Raw genomic sequence first — 24,098 nt, forward strand, 5'->3', positions numbered from 1 at the left:
ACCAAAGCAACTCCTGCTCTTCCTTCACTGTACCACAAAAGTTTTAATATTTGCAAGCAGATCTAGTGCAAGGTCATTGTAGTAGACAGACTTCCAAGATGACCCTCAGTGATCTCTATCTCCTGTATTTGTGCCTTTGTGTAACAGCCTCTTCTTGAGTATGGGCTGGAACTAGTGACTGGCTTCTAACCAACAGAATACAGTAAAGGTGGCAAGATGTCAGTTCTATGGTTCTGTAACAGAAGACTGACTTCCACCTTGCTCATACTCTATTGCCTTCTCACCTGACTAGATGGATGAAGTGAGCTGCAGCATCAATGAAGCAAAAGGCCCACCTGGCAAGGAACAGAGGGGCCTCCAGCCAACAGATAGTAAGAAACTGAATCCTGTCTACCAGCACAGAGAGAGCTCGGAAGTGGATCCCTACCAAGTTGAACCTTGAAATGACTACGATGAGCTGACACATGGATGGTAGCCTGTGAAAAGTCCGGAAAGCAGAGGCCCAACTGAGCCACACTCAGACTCATACCCACAGAAACTATGAGATAATATGTGTGGTGTTTTATGCCTCTAGGTTTTGCAGTGATTTGTTACTCAGCAATAGCTGACTAACACAGTCCTATGTTTGTTTACCTCTTCTTTCATTTTCCTCTTTCTCTCAGAAGTTCCTCATCTCCCCTGTAAGTCATCCTGGCCTCCTCTTCAGGCAAGCTCTCTATTTGGATTGCTTAGACACTGAAGCTGCATGTGAAGAACAAAGTGTGGGGCTGACAGGAGTCTTGGAGAATGCTGACTCAGCTGTGGCCGTCCACCAAGTCCAAAGACCCCACCAGAGCAACTGCTTGGTCCTCAACACTCACTACCCACATCTGCTTCCCCACAAGATAGAGTGACAATATGATAGCAGCCCGAATGTAGCACTCCTGATCCTGAAATGGACCAGGTCATACAGATGCAAGTGAAAATGCAGCACGTCGCTTCCTTGGAAGATCATTACAAAGAGCCAGATCCCACACCATTGTCACTGAAGTATCCATAGAAAATTTCAAGAGGCATATGAAGACATTTTAAAGGCATATCCGGTCTGGTCACTACACAAAACAGAATGATACCAACTGTTGTATTGCAATATTTTTTTAACTCGACTGGGCTACCAGCTTCTACTATCTTGAATAGCCCCTTTAAGGTGGCCACCATTGTAGGATTTTTTCAAAAGGGCAGGAGCAGTTTTGGGTCTCTAGCCTGTGCCAAGTTGAAAGAGGATGAGAAGTAGTCCTGAAGTATGATGTATAAAGGATTTTTTTCCTGTTCTTCCTCTGAGGTCCTATCAGGAAGCAAATACACAGTGAAAGAAAGAACAAGAGATCCCTGAGGAACAAAAGGATAGAGAAACTAGATTTTCCACCTGGTAAAACAATTTACAAATTAATATTTTCCAAACACCATTTCCCTCTTTGATGCTATAAAGAGCACAGATCAGGCAGAAAGCATGTCCACTGCCTCAAAGAACTTACGGTCTCATGACAAAGTTCAGATTACAATATAAAAGCAGAGTCTAGTGTGTTCCTTCTCTTTCATTCTCCCTGTTCAATCCATAATCAAGTCTTGTTGATTCTACCTGCAAAATCTGAGTGCTTCTTACTACCACCACCCCTGCCACCCTCATTGCTTTTGCCCTAGTCCAAGCCACCATCTTTCCCTGGGATGACCCCAGTAGCCTTTGCTAGTACTGCTTTCTGCTTCCAATCCACACTTTATATTGTACATAATATTTTTGTAACTCGAAATAATTCCCATAGCGCAGAATCATTAACATGTCTTTAAGTTCCTTGACAATTTAGCTTCTGCTCCTCCTCTCTAAACTATCTTCTGCCACCCTCACTCACTAAACCCAGCTTCATTCACCTTCATCTGTTCTTTAAGCTCATCAAGCTGTCTTCTTCCTTAGTGCCTTTTGCACTTGTGTTTCTCTCTGCCTGAAACATTCCATGTTATCCTCCTTCACCCAGGTCATTCTTCCTCAGCACTCAGCTCTCCCTGACATGCCACCATCTCACACTTTTCATGACCCTCCAATCCTCATCAGGACCCTCTTTCATTGCCTCTTACATCTATTTTTTCATAACACATCACAATTTATAGGTTACATATTTGTGTATGTCCTGTGTTGTATAATGTGCATCTTCCTCACTAGATTGCAAATTCTATGAGAGCGGGTACCAAATATATTTTGTCCATCCTCTATCATCGAATAAATGATTGGATGGTGCTCCCACACTTCAGAATTTTCACAGTTCTTTATATCTACTTGTCACCCAGCATTTTTATGATAGTTACTTGTATACATACCTGGTTGTGCCTAAAAAAATATCTGAGCTCCTTGAAGATGAAGTCTGTGTCTTACAAATCTCTAAATCCACCTTAAGTCCAACAAGAGCCCTATATATAATTGGCACTGATAAATATGTAATGAACGGATGAAACAATTGAATTGTGCCTATGAGTCATCATAGGTGGTGTCACAGTGTTTCAGTTAAATGTATTAAAGAAGGAAATCTTCTCCTGCCATTCTGTATATATATATATATACGAGTGGTGGTTCCATGCAAAGTTATAAGCCAATATGATAAGATTAAAAATTTCTGACTCACAATGATTCAGTAATCTAGTAATACCCTCACAGTGAGGATGTGATGATGAATTTGTTTTAAAATGTAGTTTACAAGGGAAAATGTTTTACTCTCTGTCTTACTAATAGGAATTTTTTTAAATGTAGGAGATGTTCCAGAAAAAAAAAAAAAAGAAACTATCTTGATGAATTAAAGAATATTTTTCTCATGTCCCCTCTTCTCCTGTCTTCTCTGTATGTTTGAAATCAGAATGTTTCAAAATGTCCTGTGAAATCATTACTCCTGTAAAATTGTCGGGATGAAATGGTGAAAATGGACTTGTTTGACTAGACAGCTATAAAATGTCTCTGAAACAGAGCATCAGTGGAGATCTATTTATTGAGAAACTAAAGAAGGTGAGGTTTCATGGGCCCTTGCTAACAGGCTTCTTCCAGGGCCCTACTGTTATAAAATTTGCAGAAATGGGTATTTTAGTAGCAATGGATTAACACTGTGCTCTCTCCCCTCTCTGATATTGCCGCTTTTCTATTCCCCTCCATTATATTTCCCCTCATGTTGTGTGCTAAGGCAGTGTTCCTGGACATTTTGATCATCATACTTAGGAGGAGATGATTTAGGGATCTATTTAGTTAATAGTGAGTGGTACCCATTTATGTGGTTCACAGTGAATTCGATGTGTCATTAAATCATGGCTACCATCCCACTGTAAGAAGAGCTTTTAATAACTCTCCTACCTCCAACTGTGCTGACTCACCCAATGCTGGGACACAAAAGTTAGGGCCAGGAGTTCTACTGACATAACTCCTTTGGCAGTTGGCACTGAGAGGAGAGAGGAATGAGACACAATGCTTGAAAGAAATTATGTTTTTTAATCTCATGTTGGAATGTGGCAGCATGTTTACCTGTGTGATGTGTGGTATCTTTCGTCACTCTAAATAAACATTCATTTATGTAACTATTTTTATATTTGTAATATGTAATCTTTTTCTTATAGAGGAACTCCCAAATGTTATCAGATGAAAGCCCCACAAAAGCTATATTTACTCCTAGACCCAGCACACCTACTTTTTCTCGAGTAAGAACACAAGACAACTCTCAAATACATCAAGATCCTTAAATGACCAGCCTGGCAGGAATATCACATGTTGATCTGAGTCTGTTACATTAGCCTTCGAACAGAGAGCCAAAACAGTGAGCTGTTCCTCTAAGTTACCTTCACAGCAACCTGAATCACAGTTGAAGGCAACAGTACTTTGCCCTTGATAATTACACAGCAATGAGAAGAGGAAGAGGAAGAAGAGGAGGTGGAAGAGGAGGAGGAAGAGGAGGGGAGAGGGAGAGGGAGGAGAAAGAAGAAATGATTATATCCCCTGCCACCCCAAAATAGGGCAAGACAAGAAATTATGGGTAAACTCTAGTTCTTTTAGTCTTAAGAGAAGAAAATATGAAGCACTCATTCTTTTCTCTTCTCCACAGCCTCTTAAATGGAATATATCATTACAAATCTGATAAAAATTACTTTTATCCTAATTCATAGAACAATTTTATCAGTTTTGTTTATGCAGAATGTCCTAATTTTTCAATATACATCTAGTGGTGTTCCCTTTAGACACCATGAGGGTACACAAAATGTAACATGCCATCTCTTGTTAAGTCAATGCTTACAGAGATAATTTAAAGAAAAAAATGTCTTTTAGAGATTATGCTATTTGGAAGAGAGAAAAAACAAATGGGGCAACATAATGCAAATGAAACTGAACATTTTTATTGCCAGGGTCTTTTCAGTTATATTAGCTTCATCAAGTTTGTGTGAATTTATCTAAAGTAGTGGTTTCCTAGCACATTTTTCTTTTTAATGATGGTTTTATTGAGAACTAATTTATATATTATAAAATTCACCCTCTTAGATTACACAAGTTTGTTTAGGATATTTACAGAGTTGTACAGCCCTCACCACTATCTAATTTTAGGAAATTTTCATCACCTCAAAAAGAAACTCCACATACATTAGCAGACACTTCCCATTTTCCATTTCCTCAGCTCCAGGCAACCAGTAATCCACTTTCTGTCTACACAGATTTTCCTATTCTGAGCATTTCCTATCAATAGAATTGTACTTTATGTGGTCTTTCGTGATGGGCTTTTTTCACTTAGCATAATGTTTTCAAGCTTCACCCATGTCGTGGCATGTATCAATACTTCATTCCTTTCCATCAAATCCACTCTATAGATATACCACATTGTGTTTATTCCTTCATCAGTTATCGGGCTTCAGGGTTGTTTCTACTTGTTGGTGGTTATAATAGCACTACTATAAATACCTATATACAAATTCTTGTGTGGACATATGTTTTCACTTCTCTTGCATATACACCCAGCCACAGAAGAGTTGGGTCATATAGTAACTCTATTTTCAACAATTTAAAGAATTGCCACACTGCTTTCCAAAGTGATTTCACCATGTTACACTCTCACCAGCAGAGTATCAGGGCTCCAATTTCCCCACGTCCTTGCCAATACTAGCTATTTTCTGTCTTTTTATTTTAGCCATCTTAATGGGCGTGAAGTGGTATCTCCTAGTGATATTGATTTGCATGCCAAACACTTTTGATTTTGCATGCCTATTAGCATTTGAGCATTCACCTCATTTTATATGTGGTGGATTATTTATAAAGTTATATATATATACACACATGATATATATACACATATAAAATATTGTATTTATACATATTACTGTATATAATCCAGTACAAAGACAGCATATAGTATAAAACATCCCCTAAAATATGTTTGAAATGTAAGACAAGTTCTAACATTTTTTTCCAAATATTTCAGAGAATGATTTTTTACTCCCTTGGGATTAATTCATCCCACTTAGAATACACCTATATTAAGAACCATCAAAATTTAAAATAAAACTTCTGCTAAGAAGCAAAGATTCTAATATTCTTTCAGCAGTATTTATTTATTGAGAGTTCACTATATATGAAGCATTCTAAGTACTTCCCAATAAACAAAGTACATAAAAGACAATCCATGTTGTCGAATGTTACAGTATATATATTATTTCATAAAGAGGTCCTGTTGATCGAGATTTTTTTCTTTTAAGTTAGTAGCAGGTGACCATATTACATTAAAAAAATTCATGGTGCAACCAAACACAGCAAAACTAATGTGATATGTCTTAATGACATAGGCAATAATTAATGTGTGTGCAAGAAACCATAAAAGCTAACATTTGCCTAAGTTCTATCCATTCATTATCACACAACACAGCGTTTTTTTTAAGAGCTGCACCACTTTCTTGTAAGTATTAAATGGTAGTCAGACAATCTGTGTTTTCTCTGTAGTTGCTTTCGAGATACTTTGTCTTTATTGTTCTGAATTCTTACTACTTGTCTAAGTGTAGATTTATTTTTATTTATCATATAAAGAATGGCTTACGTCTACCTAATGTTACATTTCACAATGTTCATCAAGTCTAGAAAGTTCTCATCCATTTTGTCTTCAAATAATGCTTTTGTGTTTTTGTAGGCTTTTTGGTAGGTAACTGAACTATGCAAGTGAATGGAGTATGGTTATTTTGAAGCAAAAATTATCCATAATGACAAGAAAGGTAAGAAACAAAAATGGCAGTAGCATTAGCAAAACCTTTTTTGCAAATTAACTGAAAAAACAAACAAACAAACAAACAAAAAAACTATGCTGGCAGAAGAAATCCCTAACACTACACATGTATCTGAAGAACGGTGGCAATGAATACACTTGCTCAGAAGCCCTTACTTATAGGCAACACCACCTAAAAATTACATGGGTTAGTTTGAGCTCACAAAGAAGGAAGCCTTTGTGAAAAAGAAAAAGAAAAAAAAAAAAAAACATGATGAGATTGAGTTATTGTCACGGTAGTAAGGTTGGAAGTAAGGGAATCTTGATGAGACATCCAGAAGCAAGATCTGAGCAACCTGAATAGTACGGTGGTCTACAAAACTCCCTCCCCTTCTTATGAGTGGCAACTACATAATTCAAATACACATAATTAACATTTTTTGTTGTTGTTGAGACGGAGTTTTGCTCTTGTTGCCCAGGCTGGAGTGCTATGGCGAGATCTCGGCTCACTGCAATCTCCACCTCCTGGGTTCAAGCGATTCCCCGGCCTTGGCCTCCCAAAGTGCTGGGATTACAGGCATGAGCCACTGTGTCCGGTCAACTTTTTTTTGTTTTTTTTGTTCTTAGAGAAAGGGTCTCACTCTGCCATCCTGGCTGGAGTGTAATGGCATGATCATAACTCACTGCAGCCTGGAACTCCTGGGATCAAGTGATCCTTCTCCCTCAGCCTCTCAAGTAGCTGGGACTACAAATATGAGTCACCACACCTTTAAAGTTATTTAAAAAAAAAACAAACAAACAAACAAACTCCTGGTTTCAAGAGATCCTTTTGCCTTAGGCCTCTCAAAGTGCTGGGATTACAGGTGTGAGCCACAGCACCTAGCCAACCTAATTAACTTTTAAAACTAGTAGGAAGCAGGGAACCCAATGAGAACCAAGGAAAGAAATCATCAACAAAAGGGGATGGAGGCAGAGGCAGCAGCAGGAGGCTCTCGGCTCCATTCAGATAGGAACAGATTCAGAACCTGGGGTTGGCTGAGAACCACTGGACCCTCTAGCTACCCTAAACAGCCTTTTTCTGCATCTCCCTGGGAACTCCCATGAACCAGAGCTCCCATCAGGCAGTGTATTCATCCTTCCAGGAGGTTCCATTAGCAGGCTGCCCCATACATCTGAGAAATGATGCAAGAGATAAATAAAAGATGCCAGCAGGTCCCAACTCAAACTACAGGTCTCAAAGAATTAATAAGTCAGAAACGTGTTTTTTAGAAATAAAGGAATATGGGCTTTAGGTCTTCCCGGTAAACTTGGCTCTTGGCAAGTCACACAATCTCTCTGAATCTCTCTCAGCTCCTCTGAGTTCCTTTATCTTTGACATGTGCTATTACTGACCCCTTAAGGCTGTTGCTACGATTAAAAATTGAAATGTTTGTTAAGCATAGAGCTCAAAGAGTGCTCAATGAATATGACTCTTTTTTTTCTCCCCAAACCCACGTCTCCCTCTAGGAAGCCGTGACAAGAGGAAGCTGTAAGATTCTCCCCGGGAATTGAAAGCTTAAGGAGATGAATAACTCCTCCCTTCTCAGGCCTAGTCCCAAGGCCCAAGGCCACTTGTGTCAGCAGCGTGCGTCAGCAAGATAGCAGAAGCAGGAAGAGGGCCAGACGGAAGACACCTACCCTGGTTGGAAGACACCCCTGAAGATGGAGAAAGAGGTCATCCAGGTACAAGGTAGCAGTTACTTCAGACTAGGACACTTCCTGTTTACAGGAGACTGTAAAACCTTTGCCCCGTCCTCACTTGGGGCTGACTCCATTTTAGGCCTCAGCCCGCCTGCAATCAGGCGCTCATTAAAATAGCATGTTGCTCCACACCTCCTCGTGTTATCTGTTGGTGTGCTCCCAGGGTTCAAACAGATACAAGAATCTTGCAGAATCCATTCCTAAAAACTAATAATTAAGGTTAGGATGAACAATGAGACATACCCCACTGGCATCATTGAACAGTGCTTACTGGTTCATTTGCTTTTACTTACCTCTATTTTTTGAAAGGAAAAATTAAGGGGCTTTTAGCAATCCTACTAATTTACTTATTTATTTACTTATTTGTTACTTTGGGAAAAAAATAGCTATGTTGTTCTCTGGAGCCATCTGAGCAGAGCTCATGTTGTTCTTGTCACAGAAGACAGAAGGTTAAATTAAAGAAGCTGAAATGCACCGCTCGCTCAGGTGAGAGAAGGGAATGGAGTTAAGATAACTCAACGAGTGGCTCACGGACCAGCAGCACCTGCATCCGTGAGAGCTTGTGGATCCAGAATCTGCTTTTTAACACAATGCCTAGGTGATTCTTTGCATAAGATTAATGTTTTGAGAAGCACAGCACTCCCTCTCTTGCATCTTAGCACTTACTGCCCTTAATTTCCCTCCTCTAAGTGTGGGAGTCAGCCTATGGAGTCTGTTTTGCACTCTGGGTCTCCATTCCATTATTAACGACAGAGCCATTCAGGTGTCCCTGTTAGTACAGTGACACAAGTGATCAACGCTGAGTTCCACAGAAACTATCATGGAACAGGCTGGTTCTTTTTGTCAGTGCTGGGGCTACTGTCTCACCAACAGCCAAGCGGCGAGCAAGATTAGAACGTGAAAGATCTGGATTCATAGTGCCTGAGGGATCGACACAAAGCATAGTTATCAACCTTGTACACAAAGGAAGCTGGACAGACATGGCCACTTTGCCTCACCCTATGACTTGCATCCTGACCATATAGAAGAAAGATTCATATAAGGAGATCCTTTTCATCCTCTTCAAAGCACCACATTGCAGAATTAAAGATGCTGAATTTAACAAGCAAATGGCAGCAATGTATCTGCAATTGCAATAAGCATCTGCTTCGGCTGCTGTATCCTCTATTCTTATATTTATTAATGTAATGCTAATTAGTTCTACTAATGAGAGTTATAACAGAAGGGTAATGACCAGAAGCCCCATACAAATTGTTCCTCTTCATCTGTTTTCTTCTCTCTCTTTTTTCCCTTTTAGCAATGAATTGATTAGGGTCTGATATAAAGGAAATGCAATATCTGTCAACTCACTATAAATATGAACGGGAAATTCTGAGAGGGCTTTTTTTTTTCCTGTTTCTTTGGCATTTGTTTCAATGCTGCCTAGGTTTATTCAGAAATGAGCCAAGAAGCCAGTACTATAAAAATGACTAAATGCAAACATAAAAAATTAAACCTTTGTACCTTGAACGAAGCTGATGGTTATCTAGCTGCAACCTCATCTCCATTTTTATTGGAAGCAAATTACACATCGATGTATGATTCAAAGGGTGCATTATTTTATTCTTATTCTGAAAGTGTGGGGTTTGAGTGCTATGGTTAACTTTGCATGTGCAAGATGATAAAGCTTGCCTTTAGGCTTTGTATGTCCTGTTCACACAGACAAACTGACCGATATGCAGATAATCATAAGACTCATGCCAGCTCTAAAATTAACTGCTATTCCACAGAGATCCATTAATTCAGACTAAATCTTTGCGCAACAAACACGCATTTGCCATGCATCTTGGCATTTCTTAAATAAGCAAAATGAACACATTTTTTTCCTTCCTGTTACTTTCTCAAGCTCCAGCCAATCTTTATCTTCTTAAAAATGTTTATTGGAATGTAAAGAAGCTGAACTCATAGAAACCAAGTACAATGGTGGTTAGCAGGGGTCAGAGGGTAGAGAAAAAGGGAAGATGTTAGTCAAAGGGTATAAACTCACAGCTATAAAATGAGTAAATTCTGGAGACCTAATGTACAGCATGGTGACCATAGTTAATAAGAAGCTATGGTATACCTGAAATTTGCTGAGACCAGATCTTAAGTGTTCTCATCAGACACACAAAAAAGTTAACCATGTAAGGTGACTGACATATTAATTAACTTGATTGTGATGATTCTTTCCCAATGTATATCAAACATCATGTTGTACACTTTTAATACACTGTATACATTTTATTTGTCAATTGTACCTTTGTAAAGCTGAAGACATTTAAAAATAAAATTTCAAAAAATTTTTTAAAGAAAAAAATTAGTTCAACAAACATGTTTCAGACAAGTACTGAGATTTCATTTAACGTGCCTATCAGTGCTATGTTCTAGGTAAGACCCTCATCTTGCATATGAGAAAAGAGACGGAGAGAAATACCTCAAGGCAAAGAGCAAATAAGGAGTTGGGATTCAAACTAGGTTTTCTAACTGAATATACAGGGATATTTTCACATGCCCAGGGGTTCTCAAAGCATGATCACTGAACCAGTGGCCTCCACACCATCCAAGAACTTGTTAGAATGCAAATGTAGGGGCTTCACTTCAGACCAATTATTACAAATCAGAAACTCTAGGGGTGGGGCCCAGCGATCTACATAACAAGCCTACAGGTAATTTTGATGCATGCTCAGGGTCTGGAAGGACTGCACTAGTCCAGAACTGCCTTCTCCCCAGAACTATCTGGAAAGACAGAGGACACCTGCAAGACTCAGAAGGCACTCCCTCTTTAACACCTTTGTTTCCATGCCTACAGCTCTCCTAAACAGCCCGGTGTCTGTGTTTTCCTTTCTCCATTCAGCAAACATTCATTGAGCGCCTTTGACGGGCGGGATGCTGTGTTGGAGGCTACGAATACACAGGCACAGACAGAATTTCTCTGTGTTCAGACAAAATGGCAAAGATGTGAAAACAGCACTATCACAGCACTTCCAAAGCCTTTGTCTCAATCTCCCTCAATCCCTAAGGTCCCTGCAACTACTGACCCTGCTGCTTTCTTCAAGGAACTCTGTCTTCCTTCCTTAGTGTATACCCTGGCTGTTGGGTTCTCTTTTTCATTAGCTTTACTCTCTTTCTTTCACTGCATCACATAAATCCTTCCCAATGTTGCATTTGTATACTTCTTTTCTCTTTATCTATTTCCTCTTGTAAAATTTTTGGAATTTGCCACTCATTATGATATTTGTGCTTATCCTAATAGCACCTTCATTTTCCCACTGAGGTTTAAAATCTCCACCAACTCTTTGCCCTATCTCCAATACTCCAGAACCTGTGTTTAATCAGAGGCCAAGTCTTCACATTTGTACCTTGGTATCTCTAACACCTCCTCATTCTCACCTCTGTCACCAGGTTATTTTAAGGACTCTTTTACTAACCTCTCCTCTGGCATCCCATCTCCTGTCTCCAGCATCCATCCCCAGATAATAGGCAAAAACTTCTTTATAAAAATTATATCAGGCAGGGTGCAGTGGCTCACGCCTGTAATCCCAGCACTTTGGGAGGCTGAGGCAGGCAGATCACCTGAGGTCAGGAGTTCAAGACCAGCTTGGACAACATGGTGAAACCCCATCTCTATTAAAAATACAAAATTAGGCCAGAAACAGTGGCTCACGCCTGTAATCCCAGCACTTTGGGAGCCCTAGGCGGGCGAATCACCTGAGGTTGGGAGTTCAAGAGTAGCCTGACCAACATGGAGAAACCATGTCTCTACTAAAAAATACAAAATTAGCCAGGCATGGTGGTACATGCCTGTAATCCCAGCTACTTGGGAGGCTGAGGCAAGAGAATCGCTTGAACCGGGAGGCGGAGGTTGCAGTGAGCCAAGATTGTGCCATTGCACTTCAGCCTGGGCAACAAGAGCAAAACTCTGTCTAAAAAAAAAAAAATTAGCCGGGCATTGTGGCAGGCACTTGTAGCCCCAGCTACTCGGGAGGCTGGGGCCGAAGAATTGCTTGAACCTGGGAGGCAGAGTTTGCAATGAGCCAAGATTGCACCACTGTACTCCAGCCTGGGGGACAAAGTAAGACTTTGTCTCAAAAAAAAAAAAAAAGTATATTCCTCTTGTATTGGTTCTCCATTGTCCACCAATCTCAAAATTGTCTTTTAGGAAGTCTTTCTACAATATGATTTCTGATGAACTTTTCCAGTCCTATGTCCCCTACACACTCACTTCAACAGAATAGACTTCACTGTTCTCCAAATGTAACCCTTCCTTTTCTTAAAAAAACAAGTTTTATTTTAAGTTCAGGGGCATGTGTGCAGGTTTGTTACATAGGTAAACCTGTGTCATCGGGGTTTGTGGTACAGATTATTTCATCACCCAGGTATAAAGCCTAGTGCCCATTCGTTATTTTTCTTGATCCTCTCCCTCCTCCCATCCTGCAGCCTCCAAAAAGTCCCAGTGTGTGTGTTGTTCCCCTCATGTATTCTCACTATTTAGCCCCCACTTAAAGTGAGAACATGCTACGTTTGGTTTTCTGTTACTGTATTAGTTTACTAGGGGTAATGACCTCCAACTCCATCCATGTTCCTGCAAAGGACATGGTCTCACTCTTTTTTACAGCTGCATGGTATTCCATGGTGTATATATACCACATTTTCTTTATCCAGTCTATCATTGATGGGCATTTAGGTGGATTCCATGTCTTTGCTATTGTGAATAGTGCTGCAATGAACATAGATATGCATGTGTTTATATAATAGAATGATTTATATTCCTTTGGGTATATAACCAGTAATGGGATTGCTGGGTCGAATGGTATTTCTGTCTTTAGGACTTTGAGGAATTGCTACACTGTCTTCCACAACCAAATGCAATCCTTTTTTTCCTGACTTCTGTTCATGCATTTCTTTCTTCCAGCTAGCTTATCCTTTGTGTTATTACCTGTTGATACTCTACTATTTTTTATGACTCAATTGAAACTTTCTCCCTGGTGCCTTCCAAGTTCCACCAATGGGATATGGTTTCTTCATTCAATTCTTCTTTGAATCCTGCAGTACTTTGCTTGTCTCTTTCCTGGCTTTTTCTTGCCTTTATTTGCATTTGGATATTGGCATGGCTGGATTCTCAGCTGCCTCAAGGGTTGCATGTCTTTTGCTGCCCTAAACAATAACTTTTTCAGGGGAGAAACTTAATAAATATTGTTTGAGTATTATTAAAATGTGTTTCTCTTCTGTTTATCCTTTACCTGCCATTCTTGACCCATTTTTCTACTACCATTTGATTCACAAATATCCCTTAGCTTCTATCCCAAAGATCCAGAATTTACTTTTCATGAGCCTTATTCAAACATATTCTCTGTGTCTTTCATCTCATCATGTCTAAAACTCAGTTACCAGGAGTCACAAGAGGTTTGTGTGTAGTTTGTAAATGAACCCTAATTACAGTGAGATTAATCTGGACAGATCTGGATTAAAATGTCTCCTCTGTATTCCCTTTTGATTACCTTTTTTTAGTCTCACAGGCCCTCAGTTCCTGTGTTTGTTAAAAAAAAAAAAAAAAAAAAAAAAAGAAAAAAAAAGGATAATTTCTTCTACTTCTACCTTGGAGGCTGACTGCCAGAGCCAAAAAAAGAGAAAGAAATTGAAATGTCTAACTAAATAAGACATAGCCAATCCTTCATTAATGTTTAGAAGTTGAAAGGATCCACCTTCATTTTACAGATGGAGAAACTGAGGCGCATCTCTGTGGATTCAGTGGCTGAAGGTCCCCAACTTGACGGGAGCAGAGCCAACATTAAAATCATTGTCTCTTGACCCCCTTCCTGGTCCTTCTCCAAATAAATGATGCAGACCCGTCCAGGAACAAACCTGGTCCAATGACTGGAGGCCTATGAGGAAGCCAGTGTTGCGTGGGTGTGGGGTTGTCACCAGTCCCTCATCTCACTCTCGGGCACTGCCAAAATGTCGATCCCCTCCGTTAGACTGAGAGCCACACACAGCCTGGTGAGCAGCTCTGAAGGCATTCGGTCAGGCCCTGGCAGCCGTGACATTCTGGAGGATTTTTGCGCAGCTGGGCTGACTCAGGGCTGACTCACTTGGCGATGTGGGCAGGAGAGGGAGCGACAAGCTGCTGACGTCTGACCTTTCAGACCTTGTCTCCCTCCCGCGTGTGTAGAGGAGTCCCTGGGGCAGTTGTGACACCCTGTGGCCAGGTCGGCTCATCACAGCAGTGTCCCTCAATAAAACAAAGAGTGCACTGGGCATTTGCCGGGGAAGAAAGGGTGCTCTCCTGAGTTTGTGGAGTATTCCACCTTTTGGCTGCAGCTCAGGCTCACTGCTCTTCCATTGTCTAGCACCACTTCCAGCCTTAATTAAATTTATTTGCAACCTTTGGAGCCTTAATTGAGAATACCTTCCAAGAAAGTAGATATGAAGAACTGAAAAAGTGAAGGCCACAGGAAATGACTCAGAATCGATACTGAACACTTCCAGAGGACAGGGGATATGTCTTCTATTCCATGCAGCCTTACCCAAACCAAGGACACTGTATACTGTAGGTGCCCAATAAATGTTACTGCATTTTGAATGTGTTCCATGCCCAATAGCTTGACCGAAAGGCTAATAAGTATCACATACTGTTGTATTACATTTCATCTATCAATATCAGCTAGACTCAAACTTTAACATTCAATTGACTTGCTCTTGATTGTGACTTCCCAATAATGAGAACTAGAATATTACCTTCCTCTGCCTGCCTAGAGAAGTTTACAAGAATTTGACAGGCATGCTGTGACATAGGATAATTCATTATAGAACAATTAGATGATGCTATTCACATATGTGTGTGCTTCTTTGACTTTCCATGCTTTTTTCCAGCTTTTCTTCACTCAGCATCCCTTCCTCCCCTTCCTCTCAATTTCTATTCTTTCTCTTATGGAAAGAGCCCTAGTTTATATCTTATGCTGGCTTTTATTCTTTGAGAAAATAGTTTTTAATGAAAGTATTTAGCATAGCAGTTTGTCAGACTAGAATGTGATTGCATCTAATTGCGCCTCTTGTAGGTGAACTGCACGACAAAGCCCACCAGAATTTAGTTTCAGGTGAATAGACAGTAAAATCCACAGAAGTGCATGCACTCACTTAACAGGATTTAATGTCATTTGTGTTGGGGGAACAGGATTTGGAATTATTACAAAATTATTTAGAAAAGCACTATCATGTCATTTGTCCTGGAGGAGCTGACAGGGTGAAAAGCATCTCTTGTCATATACTGGTTCCTAGAAGTATCTCAGAGTATTACTGTCTGCTTCTATCAGATAATAAAAATAAAATAAAGACAGCAAGAACAAGCATCCAGAGCTGATGACATTCCTATGGTTGGAGGACAGTTTGGATAGTGAACAAAGAGAATGGCAGTAGAGAGAGCCGAGAGTTGAAAAACGAGGCAAAAGTTCTGCATATCCTAGACAACTGTCCCAGTGTTTGGAGAACCAGCCACAGTGGTCTCAGTTCACACTGCAGGCTGCCTTTCTGAATTACAGCTAGCAGCAGCCGTTGCCCTCAAACACTGTGCTCTGCCAGCCACAGTGGATCCCATCCAGCATTTATGATGGCCCCATCCCAACCCTGGCTAACCAGGCTCTACATGATTAGGCTCCTGCCTCCTCCAAACCCTTCCCCATACCCCACTGCCTTACACACCCTGACTGTCCTGCTTTGCACTTGCAATTCCTTCTGTCTAGAACGGGGGTCCCCAACTGATACTGCTGCATGGCCTGTTAGGCAGAAGGTGAGTGGAGGCTGAGCGAGTGAAGCTTCATCTGTATTTACAGCCACTTTCCATCGCTTGCATTACTGCTGGAGCTCTACCTCCCGTCAGATCAGTGGTGGCATTAGATTCTCATAGGCATGCGAACCCTGTTGTGAACTGTGCACTCGAGGGATCTAGACTGCCTGCTCCTTTTGAGAATCTAATGTTTGATGATCTGTCACTGTCTCTCATCACCTCCAGACCTCCAGACGGGACTGTCTAGTTGCAGGAAAATGAGTTCAGGTCTCCTACTGATTCTACATTATGGTGACTTGTATAATTGTTTCAAAATATATTACAATGTAATATTGATAAAAATAAAGTCCATGGTAAATAGTGCCCTTGAATCATCCTGAAAGTATGCCCCACCCCTTGTCTGTGGAAAAATTGTCCTCCATGAAACCAGTCCCTGGTGCCAAAATGGTTGAGGATTGCTGGTCAAGAATGTGTCCCCCAGTCCCTTGCATGGGATGACCCCTCACTTTATCCAGAACTTGCCTTAAATGTTACCTTTCCAAAGGTCATCATTTCTCCTGCCATTCAAAGTGCTCCATCCTTTCATCCTGTTTCATTTGTCTCTATTTTATTTACTATTACTTGAAATTATATTTCATAGTTTTGTGTTATTGTCAATTTTACATCTTTCCATGATGACTTGTCTCTTGTCTCTTTTGGTCAGTGTTTAGTACTTAGTAGTTGCTCAGTAAATATTTATAGACTAAAAAATAGTTAGGCTTGTCTGGTTTTTGTGTAGACCCCCACTCCTCACCCCCGCTTTTTTTTTTTTTGAGATGGAGTCTCAGTCTTATCACCCAGGCTGGAGTGCAATGGTGCCATCTTGGTGCACTGCAACATCCACCTTCTGGGTTCAACAGATTCTCCTGACTCAGCCTCATGAGTAGCTCGGATTACAGGTGCCCAGCAGCACACCCAGCTATGTTTTTTCGTATTTTTAGTAGAGACGAGATTTCACCATGTTGGCCAGGCTGGTCTCGAGCTCCTGACCTCAGGTGATCAGCCTGCCTCGGCCTCCTGAAGTGCAAGTATTACAGGCATGAGCCACCACACCTGGCTGACCCCTTTCTTATCAAAGTTTTCAACTTTGTCTTGAATTATTCAGAGGGAAGCTGGTTTCCAAATTGCATATAGTGATGTAGCACTAGATCTTTAAAAATGTCCTAGTCTGTAAAACAAGATTGTATTTGTTTTCTAAAAAGTCCTATCAAAGGAGTAATAGACATTTTGGAAAACGGAATTAATATTCATTGATCACTTACTATATGCCCGCCATGATGCTAGAGGCTTTCCAAACATTTTATGATTTACTTCTCTCAACAACTATTCTGGAAATTGAGTGTGAGAGAGAATAAATAACTTGACTAAGGCTGTACTGGGTTGAATAGCATCCCTCCAAATGATATCTCCAAGTCCTAAATCCCAGTTCCTATAAATGTGAGCTGATCTGGAAATAAGGTAATTTTAGATGTAATTGAGGATCTCAAGATATACTGGATTTTAGTGAGTCCAAGATCCAATGACTATTATCCTTTCAAAAAAAGAAGAGACACAGAGACACACTGAGAAGATGGCCCTGTGAAGATGCAGGCAGAGATTGAAGCGATGCAGCTACAAGGCAAGGAGTGCCACAGATTGTTGGCAACTACCAGAAGCTAGGCAAGAAATGTGGAATGGGACTTCTGCCCTCCAGATCTGCGAGACAATAAATTTCTTTCAAGCCATCCTGTTTATAATAGTTTGTTACAGTATCTTTATTTTACTAACACAAAATCTTGGGCTGGTAATGGCAGAGCAAGGATTTGAACCTGGATCTGTTGACTCCAAAGCCTGTACTCATTCCACTATCTCAGTTCGCTTCCCTGAATTCTATAGCAGAGGAGCCATCCTTGATCGACATATTATAACAATATAGAAAGATGTAAACACAGAGCCCTATAACCAAACGAAATCTGCAAGCATAGTTGTTACCTTTGGTCATAGAATTGTCTATATTCATGGCCAAAGTGCAAAGAAGACCTCACAAAAAAGAAACTCTCAGCTGACTCCAAATAGAAAGGCTTGCAAATTCCAGGAAAGTGAGAAGAGAGATGCAGAGGAACTTAGCAGCAATAGCTATGAGAGTAGAAAATAATAAAGAGAGATTTAACTGTAGGGAAGGAGCAGCCCCTCCCTTTGAAGAGAAATATTCAAAGCACACAGCCGACTTGAAAAGGAGTCATGAAGAGAGACACGCAGGCGGCAAGTCGGATTTAGACCAGTCGTGCAATGCTATAGCAAAAAAAAAAAAAAAAAGGAACTAATATCATTTCGAAGTTCACTTTCAGAGGTGGAAAAAATCACATAGCTGGCAGGTTGCAAAGTCCCTTTTTACGAGGCTCTAATGAGAAGATAGATTATTTCCGAGTCGCTTCAAACCAGAAAGTAGAAGTGCACCAGGGTAAGGTAGGAAATTGATGAAAGGGTTAAACAAAAGTAATGCATGCAGAGGACAGATTGATTTCTGGGGACAGATTAAAAGCACTAAATATGTATCCTTGATGAGGTGATAATTAAGGTCACTGGGGAAGCCAAAGGAGCTGTCTGGGAGATGAGAGGCCAGTATGCAGGCAAGTGTGGAATAGCATACAAAATCTCACACAGGCAAGCAGGTAAGTGGGAGTGATGGGGTGCAATCCACAAAGGATCATTCACAAAGTCTCAGCACAACCTTCTGACAGGGTGAAGTTTATTGCTTCTCTATGTAACTCAAATTTCAAATGACCTTTCGCTGTTCCATGAGTGAAGTCATTTCCTTTGAGGAAAGGTGCTATATAAATGTAAACATGTAAGTCTGAGCTGGACAGAGTGCTAGAAAATAAATACATCCTGGAATCCTCCTGCCCTGATCCTCCAGAGACAGACTGGATGTGACCTCATGGATCTTTCTTTTCATCTTCTACTTATGGGAATTGTACCTGACACCACCAATTTTGTGGACCTTTTCTATCTGGGAAACTTATAAATAAGTGATATTACTGGAGACCACAGTGTTTTAATAAAAACGCTCTGAGATCCGTCTTCACCCAGCGTTTCTGGAAGAATAGTTATGTGGCTAACACTAGTGAGTCTGGAAAGCCCTTCAGCAGGAAAGACTGGGTCCTGACAGCAGAAATGTGACTTCACTCTGTTACAGGGATATCCAGGAGTAGACTCTTGTAGAAATCAAGTTTGCCGACTCTCTCTGCGTGTGCATGTACATCTCGGTTCCTTTGAAGTTTAGTCATATATTATTTAAGGTTCAATCCAAATGTTCCTTCTTCTGAGAGGCCTTCCCTAATTCCCAGGTCCTCAGTGAGCCTTCTCTGCCCTGGGTATTGTATCTCTATTTCACCACTTGTCACAGTCTGAGTTGTCGCTTACTGATCTTTCCTTTACTGGCCCCTGTGGCCCAGGGCTTGGGAATCAGAGGTCAAAAGAATGAGTGCCATATTCTACTTCTGTTCACCCGCTGAGTACAGCCCACCTCATAGGACCGCGCTGACCAGCAGGGTCTAATTACCTATTAACAGAAAAGACACTAAGGGTGATTTTCTCCCAGCTGTGAATTAACTAAAAAGGTCACCCAAAAATGTGATTTTTCTTCCCAAGGAAAAGTGACATCAAAAGCTAATGAAATCTGAACTTTATCATTTCCCACTGAACTTTTCATTTTGTTTTAGGATATTAAAAGAGAGAAAGAAGCATGCAGAAAGGGAAGAAGTTGAAGTCAGGGGTAGATCTTAAAAGGCTCTTCCACATTAGTAAGTGATCTTTGACCTTAGGCCACACACCAAGTGTAGATGGGTCACTGGTAAATTGAAGGCATTGTAGGAGGTTCAGTGTCATGTCTATTTAAAAAGATATATTGAGTGCTTATTATATGCTTGACATTATAATTGATAATAAGTATCTCTTGGGCTAGTACGGTGCCTCATTCATAGTAGGCAGTTGAGATATATATATATATATATATATATATATATGCTTTTAAATGAATGAGTGAATAAAGAAGTTTGAACCTCAGCGCTGTGGCCACAGACCCCTGGGGGTCCTCATTACAGAAGGGCCTACAAAATTTTCCGAACTGAAAGTCATTTTTTAAAATATTTTAGAACCTAAATGATCTCTAATGATACTTACTGCCTACATTTGTTCTGGATTCTAAAAGGAGGAGCAACTACAAAGTAGAATAGAACTTGTAGAGCAAGAGAAAGAGTTAGTGCCAGAGGGTCCAGCAAAATAGGGATGTGACTGAGACAGCAGGATCCACGGAGGGTCTGCAATGAGGAGGGCAAAACAGGCATCTTAGAAAAACTCCATGTCTTTACCAGAGATTTCAGTAGATCAATTTATGATGCACTTTCCCATTTTTTGGTGCAATAAGGATGGGCGTCTAGTATCAAATGAATCTGCATGTCTTACTACACTCTCTGGTTTAGCAGTTCTCAAATTTGAGATGCCTAAGAATTATTAGCACTATACATATGACATAACTATTCATTTACATAGCACTAACAAAATTCCAGGCATTTGGAAAAGCTAATTAAGTGCAGATTCCCTAGGCCCCATCCCTAAGGATTCTGATTCAGTAGGTCTGAAGCTGGAGCCCAGAGATCTATATTTTTAATAAAAGCCCCAAATGAGTCTGATGAGGGTGGCCCTGGGACGAAACCTGGAGAAAGCTATTTTAACTCCGTTAGCTTTATCACCTTAATAGACCTGCCTGTGTCCTCATGAATGTAATGAGCCCCATCTAAAGTGGGGAGAGGTCTTTCCATCATCTTAGCCTTATCCTAATGGGTTGCAAATAAGAAGCCGTAGCACCAAGAAGTTAGTAATTCTTAACCAAAATTGCAGTTATTTAAAGGCGAGACTAGGCAGACATGGCTTTTGCCTCCCGTTTCTTCATGTAAATTATCTTCTCTGATATCAAACTTAGTAGCATCCTGCACAGTTTGGAATTAAAGAGTATTTCTGTTCATTGGTCATAATTAGGCCCCTCTAATGAATATTCCATCAAGACTTCAGTTTCCAAGATACGCATGAGAAATGTTAAATCTTAGGCAGAAGTATAATATAGTGAGAAGCCCTGCTCGGTTTCTACCTTATAGAAATGTGATGATTAAATAAAATATTTTACCCATAGGAAGTCCTCAGTATTATTCCACAAGTATTGTATAATCATTGATCCAATAGCAATAATACATTTTGTTTTTGAAATGGCAAATCAACACTTTCCTATCAAACTTCTGTTGTGAAGTACTTGCATTTTAAGAAAAAACCTCTCTTTCCCTCTGGCTCTGTGTGTGTGTGTGTGTGTGTGTTTATAAAGTTGAATCATACAGAATTGCCATTATTAACAATTTCTGATCTATGAAACAGCAATCTTAATACTGTCTACCTAGTATATTATATACTTATGTCACAGCCCAAGAAGTGAAAAAGTTTTTAATTTAAAAATTAAAAAATAAAAAATATACCTATTTTTTAGGTATTACATAGCACTAACAAAATTCCAGGCATTTGGAAAAGCTAATTAAGTGCAGATTCCCTAGGCCCCATCCCTAAGGATTCTGATTCAGTAGGTCTGAAGCTGGAGCCCAGAGATCTATATTTTTAATAAAAGCCCCAAATGAGTCTGATGAGGGTGGCCCCCCACAGTTTTAACAATACCATATTCTTACCAATTGAACTAAAATTTGACAATACCACTTGTAGCTCCAATTGTCAGAACTTATCATAAATTACAGAACATTTACATACATACAATCGATTAGCAGACAGGAGGAATTTCATGCTCAATTCTGTACTAGAGAGTTTTATATTTTTAATGTAAATCATTCTGACTTTAGTCAGAGGCATCATTCCTCCCACCAAATGGAAGAAAGCCAGTTTGGGCTGTTCCTTCCAATCTCATGTGTCTAGTCCTTAAAGCAGAAGAAAGCATTGACTCTGAAAGGTCACAAGAATATTATTGTTGGCTATCGACTCTGAAATCCAAACAGCTGTCAGATTGCAAAAAACATCAATTCTGTCAAAAGACACTAGTCCAAATTCCCGTTAAAGGGTCAATAAAATTGTGTAAAAGCAGGACCCCTTATAGAATGCAATTAGAAATCACAGATCAAAGGAGAAGTCAGGCCAAAGGTAGTTTGCTAAGTCTAAGAAGGGACTTGAGGAATAGATTTTGACATGCGAGCAGAGAGTGAAGGTTAAAGGAGGCAAGATAACATTTAAACTGGAAAGGTGATCATAATGTTTGTAAAGGCAAAGGATTACAAAGCAAATTCTGTCCTATCAGCAAGCAATCGCTCCTGGTGACACAAGAGGCAGAAGAGACAGATGAAGTAGCAAAGGTCCCTTTTCACAATACTTACTGTCAGCTAAAGACAAAGGACTAGCCCTTTTGGTTTGTTTCTTCCCTTCTTCTTTTCGAGTCAAACTTACTGAAGTATAATTTACAAAAGGAAGAGGAAATTGAGAGGTAGAGATGGACAAGCAATGTATATGTCTGAAATGTGACAAAGTGACAGGTGAATGGTAACAATTCATTAATCAACCAAATATTTTGTCTAGGTGAAGCCAAGTATAACAATATTTTCAAATCTATGACTCTATAGAAACATCAAGTGACTCAACATTATGTAGGCATAGGATAAAGCTGTGCCAGGGTGAACAGCAAGTTAAATCAATAACAAAATCAGATTAGAGGTGTCTAGTTCTATATTTACCCATTGATCAGGCATTTTGAAGACAGTGTCCTCTATTTGCTCATTCTTTTCTCCTTTCCCATTTTGTCACTCTGCCCTCTGCAATTTGTACAGTCCAACCTCTATAGTAACATCACAAAATGATCACCAATCTAATCCAATGACAAGTTTTCCATCTTCAATTTTTCTTTTTTTTTTTTTTTTTTTTAAGGTGGAGGAGTCTTGCTCTGTTGTCCAGGCTGGAGTGCAGTGGCGCTATCTCAGCTCACTGCTACCTCTGCCTCCCGGGTTCAAGCTATTCTCCTGCCTCAGCCTCCTGAGTAGCTGAGATTACAGGTGCCTGCCATGACGCCTGGCTATTTTCTGTATTTTTAGTAGAGATGGAGTTTCACCATGTTGGCCAGGCTGGTCTCAAACTCCTGACCTCAGGTGATCCACTTGCCTCAGCCTCCCAAAGTGCTGGGATTACAGGCATGAATCAATGCGCCTGGTCCATCTTCATTTTCATTTTATTGTGTTGTGACAATTGCTATCCTAATCAGCTTAATCTCCCTGCCCCAACCTCCTGAAACTCTTTTCTTCTGTAGTTTACCTTCCACTTCCATGAGAGTATTTTTTTTTAATTCGTATTGACATCTTTTCTTATATTGATTCCCCCCATCAATGTATGTATAGCCCCAATACTGTCATCCCTATTAATTAATTTTTCATTTTACAACAGTCTTTCCCTGAGTTTCCCTCTGCTTCCAGGACTTTTATATATGTTGTTGACTTTTAAATCTATTTTTAAACCTCTCTCCATGATACAAAACCCACATTTCTAACTCTGTGGCTTTGAGTAGTTTTGAATCTTCTTAACATGTCAGTCAATGTCTTTCCACCCACTCCAGCTGTCCAGAGGTGAACCAGAGCCCCAGTGCTCTGTTACATTCAGATCAGATTGCCTCAAAGTCCACAGAAGGTTTATTGCCTTCTCCACTGTGCCATCTCCACCTGGATGGTATGTGGCATTCTCAGGTACAGCATATCACAAGGAGTATTTTTCATTTCCTCTACATCTGTTCTTGCAATTTTCGTTGCATATTTTAGTTAAAGCCACGGTAACCATCAAATCATCTCATAATCATCTTACCTTCTTCCTCCTTATCCCAGATCCCACTGGACACCACCTGCATCAAATCTACTCCTGAAGAGTTCTCAGATGTGTTCCCATATCTCATTCCTCCACTCTAGTCTTTACCACAGTCCCTCATCACATCTTTTCCTAGACTGGTTTTCAGTCAATAGTCTGTTTTTAGTCTCCCTGGCCCTCTACTCTACTTCCAAGGCTAAAATTAATCTCCTGCATTCCTGGCAGAGGCATCTGGAAGGCATATCTGCTAGAATTATTCTCATTTTTAGATTTCGTCAGTGACTCTCCATCACCCTCAACATGCTGCTTTATGTATCATTCAAGACATTTGACATTCTAGTCCTAACCTCTTCTAAAAGCCCATCCTCTTGGCATCCTAATTACTTTATCCAAATTGCCCTGCCATGAACTCTCACCAC

General features: G+C 40.2%; 1 protein-coding gene across 1 annotated transcript in view; it reads right to left on the reverse strand.

The window, feature by feature from the left end:
• The window catches only part of AGBL1 (ATP/GTP binding protein like 1), an 803,745-nt gene that overhangs the window by 235,272 nt on the left and 544,375 nt on the right, over nt 1-24,098 (reverse strand). The gene's annotated exons all lie outside the window — the stretch shown is intronic.

This window comes from Papio anubis, chromosome 7, assembly GCF_008728515.1.
Source record: "Papio anubis isolate 15944 chromosome 7, Panubis1.0, whole genome shotgun sequence".
In the NCBI taxonomy this organism is placed as follows: domain Eukaryota; kingdom Metazoa; phylum Chordata; class Mammalia; order Primates; family Cercopithecidae; genus Papio; species Papio anubis.